Here is a 13,152-nt window from a genome sequence, read left to right as displayed (position 1 = left end):
GCTGAACCCATCTGCATTCCCATGCTTCTTGCCTGTTTTATGGAGTACCTCAAAACCAGTCAGTGTAGTGCCCACCTAATCAGTCTATATGAAGGATCCTTCAATCCAAATAATCACTTCGACGCCACATATTTGGTTATCACCTTGAATTTTTTACCATGATAATAATGTGGAATATGTAAGCCCATATATTACGCTTAACATCTCCTTATCTGTTTTGGAGTAATTTCTCTTGCCCTTGTTCATTTTCCATGGGGTATATGTCACAGGATGTTTCTGTCTCTGTATCACCTGGTTAAAAGCAGATCCAAATGTCCAGATGGCAGTGACACCAGATAGTAAAAATTCTCCTCATAATAATCACCATAGAATTTAATTTTGAAGCCTCTTTCAGGTTTTTTAATGAGGCTTAACATTTCATTGGCCACTGAAACTTTACACCTATTTTTTGACAACTGCGCAATTGGTAATGCAATGTGTGAAAACCTTTCCATGAATTTTCTGTAATAACTGACCAACCTCCAGAATAGTTGTAATTCCTCAGTTGTCCTGGAAGTTGGAAAATCCTGGGTCTGATTTTGTCCCTTCCTAATCTGATGACCTAAACAGCTCACCTCCTCCATCGTAAAATGACAGTTTCCCATACTGTGTGTACTTTGTGTAATCTCTTCAAAACATCCATCAACCTTTGTACATGTTTCTTCAAAACCCTTGGGAGAACAATTATGTCACTGAATTACAAAATAATTTGTTGAGGTTCCTGGGTCGTTAGTATACAGTACAACAACCAATGAAACGTGGCCTGCGTATTTTTCAATTTGATTGGCTTTTACTGATACTGGTTATGATCCAAAGTGATCTATAACGCTGGTCTTAGGTGGACCTCGAGAGCTGCCTCTTACTGATATACCTGCTTCTTAAATCTATTGTTGAGATGTTCTAGCAATGCTACAAACTGCGAAGAATTTCCTTAATTTTGGGTACGGGGTACACATCTGCCATTGTTTCACTATTCACTTGCCGACAGCCACAAAAAATCAATACTTTTTTGTCACACCCGCGAAGTTTTTGGGTATGACAACAATTGGTGCTGCCTACGGGATAGTGCTCTCTTCTGTTATGCTATTACACATCTGTTGGTTGTTAAAGACGTCCATAATCAGCTGTAAATACCGTGATGTACGATACAGTTTGCAATATACAGATGCATGCTACCCATTGGAAGTCAGTGTTGTGTTATAAATATTGCTTCCATTTCAACCCTCCCTGTTCTTTTCAAATGCAACACCTTCACACTTTATGCAGCTATGGTAGTGGTTTATTATTTGATTGTGGCCTACAAGTGGTGTGCACAAATCATCTGTATTTAAAATGCCTAAACTGGTTACCAACAACCTTCGGTCAACTTCATCTCTTCCATGCCAAAGTTATCTACACGAACATTACCACTCTTTCACTGTCCACTTCCTGCTGCAAACAATAGTTGTTTATATGAAACACTATGCTGCATCCGAAACAACAATTTCTTCTAGTGGCTCTTTCACGTATAACCTATTAATTGTCAGTTGAGGCCATACATTCACCCAAAATGGCTTGCTGTCGCCTTCTGTCCCTATGTCATGCGAACGAAACCTTACTGATTTTTTCTGCTGTGTAATTGAAATGTCCGCTGAGGTAGACGATTTGTGCGAAAGTATTTTAATGGTGACAGTTTCCCCCACTTGAAACGTTGTTCCCCTGAGTTCAATTCTACGTTACCGAAGGTCATGTATGGCATGATTTTTGAGCAGAGAGTCTGCCCTCAGGACTGGACAGTAACTGTCACTTACATGAGACACCATTTCCACGCCCTTTTTGAAATTGTTCCTCCCTTTCCAATCTGAAAATTGCTGAAATCTGGAACTTCACTCTACCGTTTCGTATCTTTAGCGCATTGTGTTTAACAGTTTCTTATCTAAGAGGTTCACGTTTGGCACTGATGCACGTGTCCCTGTGTTTTACGAAAACTGATGCCTCTCACCCCTTACGACATCTACTACGCCACATTTAACCTCGCCCTACGTCTCTGCACTGTTGAAATTTAATAGGAAAGGTAGTGGTGCCGCACCACACGGCACTTCCAACGGTGTGCCTGACGGCTGACGGCAGAGGCTGCACGCTCACGCTTATAACATCTCACGTTAGCAGATAGAATATCCCGCCTACTGCGGACCACCGTCACTATGTCTTCCCCTGCTTCGTAGCCAAACTGATGGTAGCGGTAAAATCTTTTGGGACATCTGCTCAAACTTTCCTAGATATGTTGGCTTGTAGGCTCCACAGCAAAGCGTCTAGAGCTCTGTAGTCTTCTTCCTGGACGGTAATATATTTACTTCATTACTTCTCGTTAGCTCATAAGTATGCCCGTCAACTTTTTTTAACCTATCACTCAAAATTATTAACGACCCATTGTGCTTCTGTGACATTCAACACAAGGGCTCCAGAAAATAGCCGACTACGTTCCCTCTAGCTCGTTTCTAAACTGCTCAAACTTCAGTGAATTCTTAAAATTCTCGTTGTACTTCTCAAACGCTTTTGCTTTCACCGTCAATCTCAACTTGTAACGGCTGACACTCTGTCCAAAACCATTCTTCGCAGCTGCCTCCAGATAACCCAGGAAGGACAGTAAATCCTCATTGGCTTGCTAAAAGAGGGAGTAAACAAATTAGTGGCGGCTGACTGCAGTGATGGAGTGGATAAACTGGACGATACCCAACCTGCTCTCAGAGAAAACATTTGCTTATGCATTTTGGCCTTCACCTGATTCATTACTGACTGAATCGCCTCCTGATTCTGTCATTGTTGAACCTTTGTTCCTAAAAGACAACGAAGTACAGTAAACCAACGACTGGAGGATAATACCAACTGACACTCATTGTGTACTTGCTTATGTCTTCTGTCTAATCATGACCCATTTTGACTTAGTACACCGCCTAGCAGTGTGGCCGTAACAGTTGCACATCAGACATTCCACTGACACCAGGTCACCACATGGTTTACTGTCCCCTAATAGTTCGTACTGCAAGCGCCTTACTGGTTGTAAATAGTGCTTCCTAGTATTGCCCAGAAATTGCTCCAAATCATCCAGTTTCTCTGCCGACGTAAATAATGCTTTCAAACTCCCAGGTTATGATGACATTATTGAATGATATCCGCCAACAGAACCTACTCTCTGCACAATCCATCCACTGTACTCACCTCACTGTAATTCAGTCTGCTAACCTCTGCAGCTGTCATTGCGCTGGGACCAGCTGCTGGTGTCAATCTAGAAGAAGCTTATGACATCTAAAAGTTGAGGCCTATGGCTTCCACAGTGGCAGGTCTGATTTGAGGCGACGGGTTCACGTCAGAATGTGGATCAAGCTTGGCTCAAGAAAATAGCATTAACAATCTCCCATTTTATTTGCAGACAAGTTAGAGCAGTCATGGCATTTTCTGCAGTAGAAACGCTCCACAGACCGTGCGCCAATGGCGGCGAGGCCATCTGCCACTAAGGCAACACGTGGCCAGTGTCCGCTTGAAGTCAGCAGAGTAACAGGTCTATGATGTGGGATGCCTGTAGTAGCAAATGCACCAGCTTAGCGTTGGTCGCTATTCAAGGCAGGGAATGCTTGTAAACAAGGAAACATGTCGTGATTCTCGAAGCGAAACATATCCCTCAATAGTGGTGACTGCCGCTGTGAGCAGAGGCAGTTGGTCAGCACAAGTGCAGTTGGTGGAGTGGTTGCACCGGCTTGAACACGAATGCTGCCCTAAAATCCAAATGTAGAAGCCCAGCTGTGGCTGAGGTGAGCATGAAGTACAGGAAGCCAAAGGAAAGTTTGGAGTAGGAATTAAAGTTCAGGGAGAGAAAATGAAGTTTGAGCTTTGCCAGTGACATTGTAATTCTGTTAGAGATAGCAAAGGTTTGGAAATGTAGTTGAACGGGATTAGCAGATTCTCGGAAGGAGCATATAAGATTAACATAAGCAAAAAAAGAAAAAAAGAACAGCCTTAATCGAATGTAGCCGGATTAAGTCTGACGACGCTGGGAGTATTATAGTACACGATGAGACGCTAAACGTAGTAGATGAATTTTACCGTTTGATGATGTTTGGTTTGTGGGGCGCTCAACTGCGCGGTTATCAGCGCCTGTACAAATTCCCAGCGTTTCCTCAGTGCAAACTCGCGACTTTCATGAATGATGAGGACAACAGAAACACCCAGTCATCTCAAGCCAGGTGAAAATCCCCGACCCCGCCGGGAATCGAACCCGGGACCCCCTGCTCGGGAAGCGAGAACGCGACCGCGAGGGCACGAGCTACGGACATTTGACTGTTTGAGGAGTAAATTAAATGATGATGGCCGAAGTGAAGAGGATATAAAGTGTAGACTGGAAATGGCATGAAAAGTGTTTCTGAAGAAGAGAAATTTCTTAACAGCGTCTTTAAACATAAGAGATGGTAAGTCTGTTCTGAAACAATATGTATGATGTGTAACTTTATGCGGAAGTGAAACGTGGACGATAAACAACTGACACAAGAAGAGAACTCGACCTTTTAAAATGTGGTGCTACAGAAGATTAGATGCGTAGATCACTTCACTAATGAGGAGTTACAGGACAGAACAGGGGAAAAAAAACACTTCTTGTCTGAAAGAAGTGATACGAAGAATCGGTTGACAGTGCACGTTCTGAGACATAAGGGAATCGTCAGTTTAGTATCGGAGGTAAATGTGAAAGTGGCACAGGGAGAACAGGAGACAAGCATAAAACGCAGTTTCGAGTAAATGTTGACAGCGGTGCTTATTCGGAGAAGAAGAGGCTTGGACAGGATAGAGTAGCGTGGAGAGCGGCATCACGAAAAACCGTTCTCATTCTACCAGTTCTGAGCATCCACGCGGGTCGCACATTAGACGTAACACTACGTGAAAATGTTTAGCATCCAGGATACACGCGAAGTTTTGAACAAAAGATACTGGATTTAGAAAATATACTCAACGTGAAAAGTTGCTTCCACTGTATATAAACACTTTTAAATCATATGCATATTCGATTACAGGGCAGAAATTCGGAATTAGAGACGTTAATAAGCTGACAATACCTACTTTAAAGACAAAGAGGAATGTATGTGGGTTCTCATGAGACACGTTATTACTTGTAGTAAAAGCTCTGTGACTGTGTGAGAAAGACTTGTGAATAAGAAACTGTTTTAAAATCGTTCTGACACAGGTATTTGATTCCTTTACTCGTGTGTATGCTATAGTACACGTTCAAAGAAATCTGAGCTACGTACTGTATTGCAGAGTGCTGGCGAATGATACTTTTCATATTAAGCTTGTGTACTTACATGAGTTTGCGATCAGGTAAATGACACGAATAACTATAGGCTACACGATGGCTCTGATTTGTACAGCATGTATGTAACAGGTAATTCCGTAATTGAAGGAAAAGGTGAAACAAAGTGCTTGTAAAAATTACAACATCTGGAAAGAATCGACCGTAGAAGACAAATTCATCTGACAGGTATGACAGTTTAATAGAATAACGTTAATGCCAATAATAATGTGCACTCACATAGACCCAGAAACGCTCTCTCTTCTGTGATCGGAAAGATCAAAGTGATGCAAAGGTCTTGCATTGAAAAGAAGGCAGAGGAAGTTGGAATGTGAAAGCAAGAGCCAGTACGTGTAGCTGACAAACTACCAATAAGCGACTGCACTCGAATGAGCTGGAACTATCTGTATTTCCATTACGAATGTAATGATCGGAGTCCTCTACATTTTATTTTTTATTTTTATTTTTATTTTTTAGAAAATTATGAGAAAATCATTACTAACAACACTTGCGGCGAGGAGTGATGGACCGTCGACGGCTCAAAGAATTACACGTGGTTCACAATAAAAATGCAATTTTGTGGTCGAAAATACCACATCTCTTCCGTGTTACTGCGCCCTGACCCTTATCCCTTCACCTCCGTTATCGGGCTCTGTTCCTCACAATGTACATAAACAAATCATTTAGTTAATTTATTTGCCAACAGTATCATTAACCTATGTGTAGTACTCAGCTGCGGTCTACTGCCTGATGGAAGTGGGTTGACCCATCATGCACACAAATGATCAGAGAGCGTTTTACAAGCTGTCACCTCACAATGGGAGTTGCCATCTTAGGAGACTGATGACGTCAGAAATCAAGCAGCACACATTCCAGATGACATTGACAAGTTAACTTTAACGGCGTTCGCATCAGTCCTTTCTCTCACCGTTCAAGAGCTATGAGTGACAGACTGGACGCAGAGGTCATCATTATTGTACCACAGATCACCATACAGTCACACATTAAGAACCCGATCTTCTGTCTAAGATGAATGGTGGACAGTTATGCGCAGCATCCCACGACAAAGCTTCTGGATACAGAACGTTTTCACATAGTAACGCATGTGGTTTTATTGCGAAGCGTTAGTACTGCTTGGGGTAGATGGTGGGACACGGTTGCCTTAGGTCTGCTAGAGGGGTGGTTGCAACAGTATCGTTGATTTTCTGAACTCGTCTGAGAGACCGAGCCACGGTGCTTGATGGAGTATACAACTGAACAACAGAGCAAGTTCTGTGCGAAACTCGGCAAAATTTACATCGTTACCCGTCTCTGCTCTACTGTCATCGCAGGTTTCAATGTAATAAATGTTATAGGAGAGCTGGGAAGGGATGGGCGATACTTCCTCGTCAACGAGCCACACCGAGAAAAAAGGTGGATTCTGTGCGTCATTTGTTGAACATTGTCTCTCTATCGATTTAGGTCAGGACGACACGGGAAACATACAGTAACATATAAATCAAATTGAGCACAGATATCCGCCGTATCAGTCAGAATTTTGAAGGAATAATTCGATGTTAAAAGTTGAAAGTTTGTACCAGACTGGCACTCAAAACCGGATCTTCCGCTTAACGCGAGCGGTTGCTTTAACCACTTCCGCTATCCGGACACGCTTCACGTTCGACCGAAATTTTCAACTTGTCAGACACTAGTAGCGTCTACTTCTACTCACCTACTTGCTTGCAGCGGGTCCTGTTTTCCTGTCAATAACCCTGGGTTCGGCGTGGGGCGGCGGTGGGGTGGATTGAGTGCTGTGGCCTGTTGTGAACCTTTGAGGATTATGGCGGGACGAAGCCTCTCCGTCGTTTCTAGATCCCCGGTTTAATACACAATACACACCTGTTTTCCCGCAAGAGTATCGTACACAGCTGCACATCTGCTGTGAAGATACACACGTAGATATACGAGGTCTATCCAAAAAGTAACAGAATTTTTGGTCTATGACGGTGCTGGGCTACAGCCGCCATCTTGTAGTAATAACTCAGTTCGCATCCATCGGTGGTAGCGTGTGGTCTGTGTGTCTGTTACTTTGCTTTCAGTGACGAGTTAAAATGTGCGCTGTAATAGAAAATCTGGCCACTTGTGACGTGCATCCTGTGACTAGAATTTTATTAGCAAAAAACTTGAAACGAATTGAAATTTCTCAATCACTGGAAAAGGCAAGGCGGGTGATACAAAAGAAACGTCGGGGAAAACGTAACAACAAAGTTTTGTGTTTTCACGACAACGCACGTCCCTACACGACCAATCGTACCCAAGAGCTTCTACGTGGTTTCGGATGGGATGTGTTGGATCACCCACCTCAAAACCTGGATTTGGTGCCGAGCGACTACCAGCTCTTTCCAGCAAAGAAGACATGTCTTGCTGCACAACGCTTTCATACTGAGACCGTACTGCAGGGCGGCATTAACCAGCAATCGCAGGCGGTAGATATCTACAGAGACGGTGTTGAAAAACTTGTGCCCCTTATAAGTGTGCCTTTAAAACGTCAGTTACTTTCTGGACAGTACTCATGTAAACATTAAGTCAGAATTTTATCAGCTGTTGTGAAACTTATCAGCTTTGTGAAGCACAAATTCTCGGTTTGTGTACCCAGTGGCACACCATACAGTGGGGCAAGCTTCTCGCTTGTTTGACGACTGTCTACGCACCCTGACAGCCTTAGTTCTCCTCGCAGACTCCACAAACTCATACCTCCGTCGTGTTTCTGTATGCGGAACCGAGACTCGCCATAAACGACGGCCTTGTATCCTTCATGTTGCCAGTGCTGTCCCTGAGCGCACCACTGCTGGTGCGCCAAGAGAAGCCCCAACAAATGGTCGCTGTCCTGACAGTTCACGATGCTTCAGATACCGTCTCGCTGTTCGTGTAAATACCTGTCTTGCTACAAGCAAACCCAACTGTTGTTGGTGATGTGGCTGAGGGGGCAGCTCGTTGGAGCACACAATGCCTCTTGGGTGCTAGTCGCATGGGAACCATTGATGTCCTGCATGGCGCTGGGTACAGCTCTTCTGAACTCGCCGATTCTATAGTCACGTAACAGTAGTGTGATATCGACCAGTGCCAGAAGAAACAGTGGAACAATAAATCGCAGTGCTGAAAGGCCACTGTCCACCTAGCAGATATTTCTGCACCTTGAGTGAGACAAAACAAAACGTTGTCAAAACAGGGAACAGTCTAAAGCGATTTGTGAGCAAGAAACCCACTGTGTAATCTTCCTCAGTCGGAAGAATGCAGATGGTATTATTCGTACCCGATACGTGCACTTGTGCTGAAATGGTAATGCTGTGCATGTCCAAGCATGAAGTATCCCTGTTATCAGTTTAAAGTACGCCACGTAGTGTCTTCATGGTGCTGGAGTTTAAATGGTCACTCATGTATCGACAGTTTTATAACACTGAGGAGACAAAAGTCATGAGATAGCGATGCGCACATAAACAGATGGCGGTAGTGTCGCGTACACAAGATTAGAAGGGCAATGCAGTGGCAGAGCCTTCGTTTGTGTTCAGGTGATCCACGTCAAAAGGCGTCCGACGCGATTATGACCTCACGACAGGAATGACCAGACTTTGAAGGGGGAATGGCAGTTGTAGCCAGATGCATGGGACATTCCATTCCGGAAATCGTGTGGGAGTTGAGTATTTCTAGATTCACAGTGTCGCGAGTGCGCCGACGATACCAAATTTCAGGCATTACCTTTCACCACGGACAATGCAATGGCCGGTTGCCTCCACTTAACAACCGACAGCAGCGGCGTTTGCGTAGAGTTGTCAGTGCTCAGTGGTAACAGAGAAGGAACACGGCGTGAAATTACCGCAGAAATCAATTTGGGATGTACAACGAACGCATTCGTTAGGACAGTGCGGTGAAATTTGGCGTTAATGGGCTATGGCGGCGGACGACCGATGTAAATGCCTTTGCTAACATCAAGGCATCGCTTGTAGTGCCTCTCCTGAATTCGTGACCACATTGGTTGGATCGTAGACGACTGGAAAACCGTGGCCTAGTCACATGACCCCCAACTGCAGTTGGTATGAACTGATGGTAGGTTCCCAGTGTGGCGTGGATCACAAGAGGCCATGGACCGAAGTTGCCAACAAGGCATTGTGCAATTTGGTGATGGCTCCACAGTGGTGTTAGTTGTGTTTATATGGAATTTACTGTGTCCTCTGGCCAAATTGAACCGAACATTGACTGGAAATGGTTATGTTCGGCTACTTAGCAGTCATCTGCAGCCGTTCATGGATTTCATATTCCCAAGCAATGATGGAATTTTAATGCATGACAATGTGCCATGCCATTGGGCCACAGTTGTTTGCGATTTGTTTGAAGAATATTCCGAACAGTTCGAGTGAACGATTTGGTCAACCAGGTCGCCCGAGATGAAGCCCATAGAATATTTTTAATTGCACAAAATCCTACACCTGCAACACTTACGCAGCTACGGACGGCTATAGAGGCAGTATGGCTCAGTATCTCCGCTTGTTGAGTCCATGCCAAGTCGAGCACCTGCATTACTCCTGGCAAGAGGATATCCAATACGGTATTAGGATGTACCCCATGTCTTTTATCATCTCAGTGTATACTGCTTTCTTATAATATAGCCCTTTTAAACAACAAAAGTGCAGGTTTAGTAAACATTATTTTTAGAAAATAAATGTTAAACCAGTCGAAATGATAAAATGAAAAGATTTACTCACGTTGTTGGGAATAGAGGCATCTGCGACGGCAACTCTTGGTGTGTCGGGTCGATCCAAGTTAACCTGCTCAATAGTAGTTGGGAGCACAGCATCGTGGTGCAGTCTGCCTTTGACGACACCAAGTGTTTCGATATCACTAATAGTGCCAGAATGCTTACGTTTAGCGTGAGACTGGACAAAAAGTCCCATTCACAGACAGCGACACCTCTCGCTGTTGCAATAAAGTAAATCACTTGCACTTCCACAACGATATAATCGTGAACAACAGTTAATACACGTTTTTGTGAACAGATTTCACCACCAGTGACAACTCACACGTTGACGTGTACACACTAGCCAGTGGCCGCACTGAGAAAGGCGGGGACAAGAGTCTCTGGCTGCCATATTTGATCTAATACTCATGACTTGTTGGGCATCTGGTTTCATTTGTCCGCGACGTATAACACTCAACTCAACTAACATGCTGACCAAAGAAAGATTCAGCAACAACAGTCTGTTTAGTATAACCAGTTGTATATTTGCAAGTCTTATCATTGTCGTTACAAGAGTTCCAAAAGCGTTTACGCCGAAAAACGTTCGTAATATGTTATTTATCTAATATCTGCACCTAATATGACACTAAAAAATAAACAATGAATGGTGGGCAGTGCGAAAAGCTGAAACTTCACAAACTTTATTGGCCCTGTATGGTCCACCAGTGACCTGTCAATCGAAGCTAATAACTGAAGTATTTTTCTGTACTTCCTTATCTTGAGAATTTCATCGGAAACCACTGAAATTATTGTCGTGAGTGACTGCAGCTGAATTGCTATATACCTGATCATATTCATTTCGGAATATGATGGTACAAGTATAATCACAAAATATGGTGATGCGCACGCAGAGATAACCTGTATTATTCCAGAGACAGCTCCAATCATAAAATCCGACCCCAGTCTTTGAATAGTTGCTGTGTCTGCATCAATTGTAAGTATCATCAGGCCAAATAGTTTACATGCAACGTAAAGTAGTCTGCTGGCCAAAAGGAGCTGCACAGACAGTTCTGTTGCAGTGGTTCCGAAACAGTTTCCTGGCGACATCTGAAAAGAAAGAATAATTACACTGGAAAGAACGTCTTCATATTCACTTCTTACTACTGAACTTCGTATAGTACAGACGTCGTATAGCACAGACTTCTGTGTGTTTTTAGCCACCTGTTAATTAGCCTAGGTACAGTCGTACATTAGAAAAAAAATAGTTACAGTACAGTACATAGTTCACTGCATAGCTAACGGCAGAATGTGATCTGAATAAAATTATCAAATTATACTTGGAGTGAATTTGACTATTACGTGACCACTGATGCTTAAGTCTGAAGTCGAATTGTTTCTTAATCAAGCACAATTTTCCTAACAAATAAATAACTCTGCTTATGTTGCTGAGAACCAGTAAACAAAGGCTCAAACACTATACTGTAACAACTTGTAATTAAAATTTTTTGCTAGTCCGCTTTATAGTCTATCAACAAGACAAATAAATTGTACTCCCAGAACATCTTAATATCACAGCTGTGAACCCGTGGGACTGCATGCTTCACAGAAAAATATGTCCAACACATCACACTACTGTGATGTAGATACGAGAAGGCCTTCACCATAATCCAAGAATGAGACCTTCTTCCAAGTTCCAGTATTTATCTTTACCTATAATGTCTCAACACAGTCGTTCTTCAATGGCTTGACTTTCGACTGCTGTCCTCTTAGCCGCTAACCTCATCAGTAACACCACTTGTTTGATATAAAGCGTTCTGACTGTCTTCTGGAAACTTGCCAGCCTAACCTCTACTCAGTTTTCAGACACTGAGTTTAATTCTCCATTCACTCCGATATCTATAGTCTTCCTGTGACGTCTTTACTTTCCATTCTGTGCCAGATGATCTTTCTTGAAACACTGGTCATCCGACTGTGTAGCCCTCATCTGACATTAGCTTCCAAACGTAACATTGACCAACGCCTCTGTGGACAATAGACACCACAAGTGTTTTGGGAGCCTCTGAGTGTGTGCACCTAGTGAGGACTATAGCGCAACATTGAAAGCTGGGTAGCATGTATTTAGAGAGCACATAGGTAAGTAGTGTGGGTAGAACACATGATCCTGCAAGATATTGTGCTAGACAATACGTGAAGAGAAGTAAAAGTTATTTTGTTCGTATTGTGTGTTATTTGGTGCTGCATAATTATGAACAACATTCGGTTGTACAGATCTAAAGCATAACTGATCGAATTGAGAAACATTAGGAAATTCGACTACATTTAGAAAATGTAAATACAGAGTGTTTGGCACCATTAACATTCAGCGTATAAAATGTCAATTAAGAAACATAATGAATTACTTACGAAGAACAGCGAAATATCGAACAGAGTAGTAGAGTGCTTCGCGTTTTGTGGAACTCATAAATTTGCACTAAGGCCTACCAGTGAAGAAGTGGAGTCAGTTAAGAGTGGCAACTTCTTAGATTTCTTATCTGTTCTAGGAAATCTTAACGATGTGTCAGAGGACCATTTAAACAGCTCTGCTACTTTAATGTGTAAATATACGTCACACAACATACAGAAGAAACTTTTAGACTGTATGTATCAAGTAAACATTGTAGAAATGAGTAAAAACTTACTGCTCCCATTTTTGTTTCCATGCAGGTAGATTAAACGACAGAAAACACACGCAAAAATTCCTTTGACGTTATACTGCGGTAGTTTAGTGGGAAGGAGCCTGTTGATAGATTTGTTTCCTTTGACGTGAATGACAAAAATGGAGGTTATGTGATAAGCAATTCCGTTATAAAATTTACTGACTTTTCACCTGGTACCCACTAGCGACTGTGAGCCCCATCCTCCACTGCTCCGTCCGTTTCCAGTCAAAACGGTCCTCTTTCTGTAGATGTGTTGGTTATTTGTGACAGATTATGACAAATGTAAATGCTTTTCTGCTCGATCACTTTTTATTACATTTTGGAACATAGGGACGTTTGCCTTTCAATTCCTCACTTTGCTAAAATAAAGTGAAGTTCACCTGCAACCGCTG

The sequence above is a fragment of the Schistocerca nitens genome, chromosome 5, assembly GCF_023898315.1.
Source record: "Schistocerca nitens isolate TAMUIC-IGC-003100 chromosome 5, iqSchNite1.1, whole genome shotgun sequence".
In the NCBI taxonomy this organism is placed as follows: Eukaryota; Metazoa; Arthropoda; class Insecta; order Orthoptera; family Acrididae; genus Schistocerca; species Schistocerca nitens.
This window is presented reverse-complemented; position numbering follows the sequence as displayed.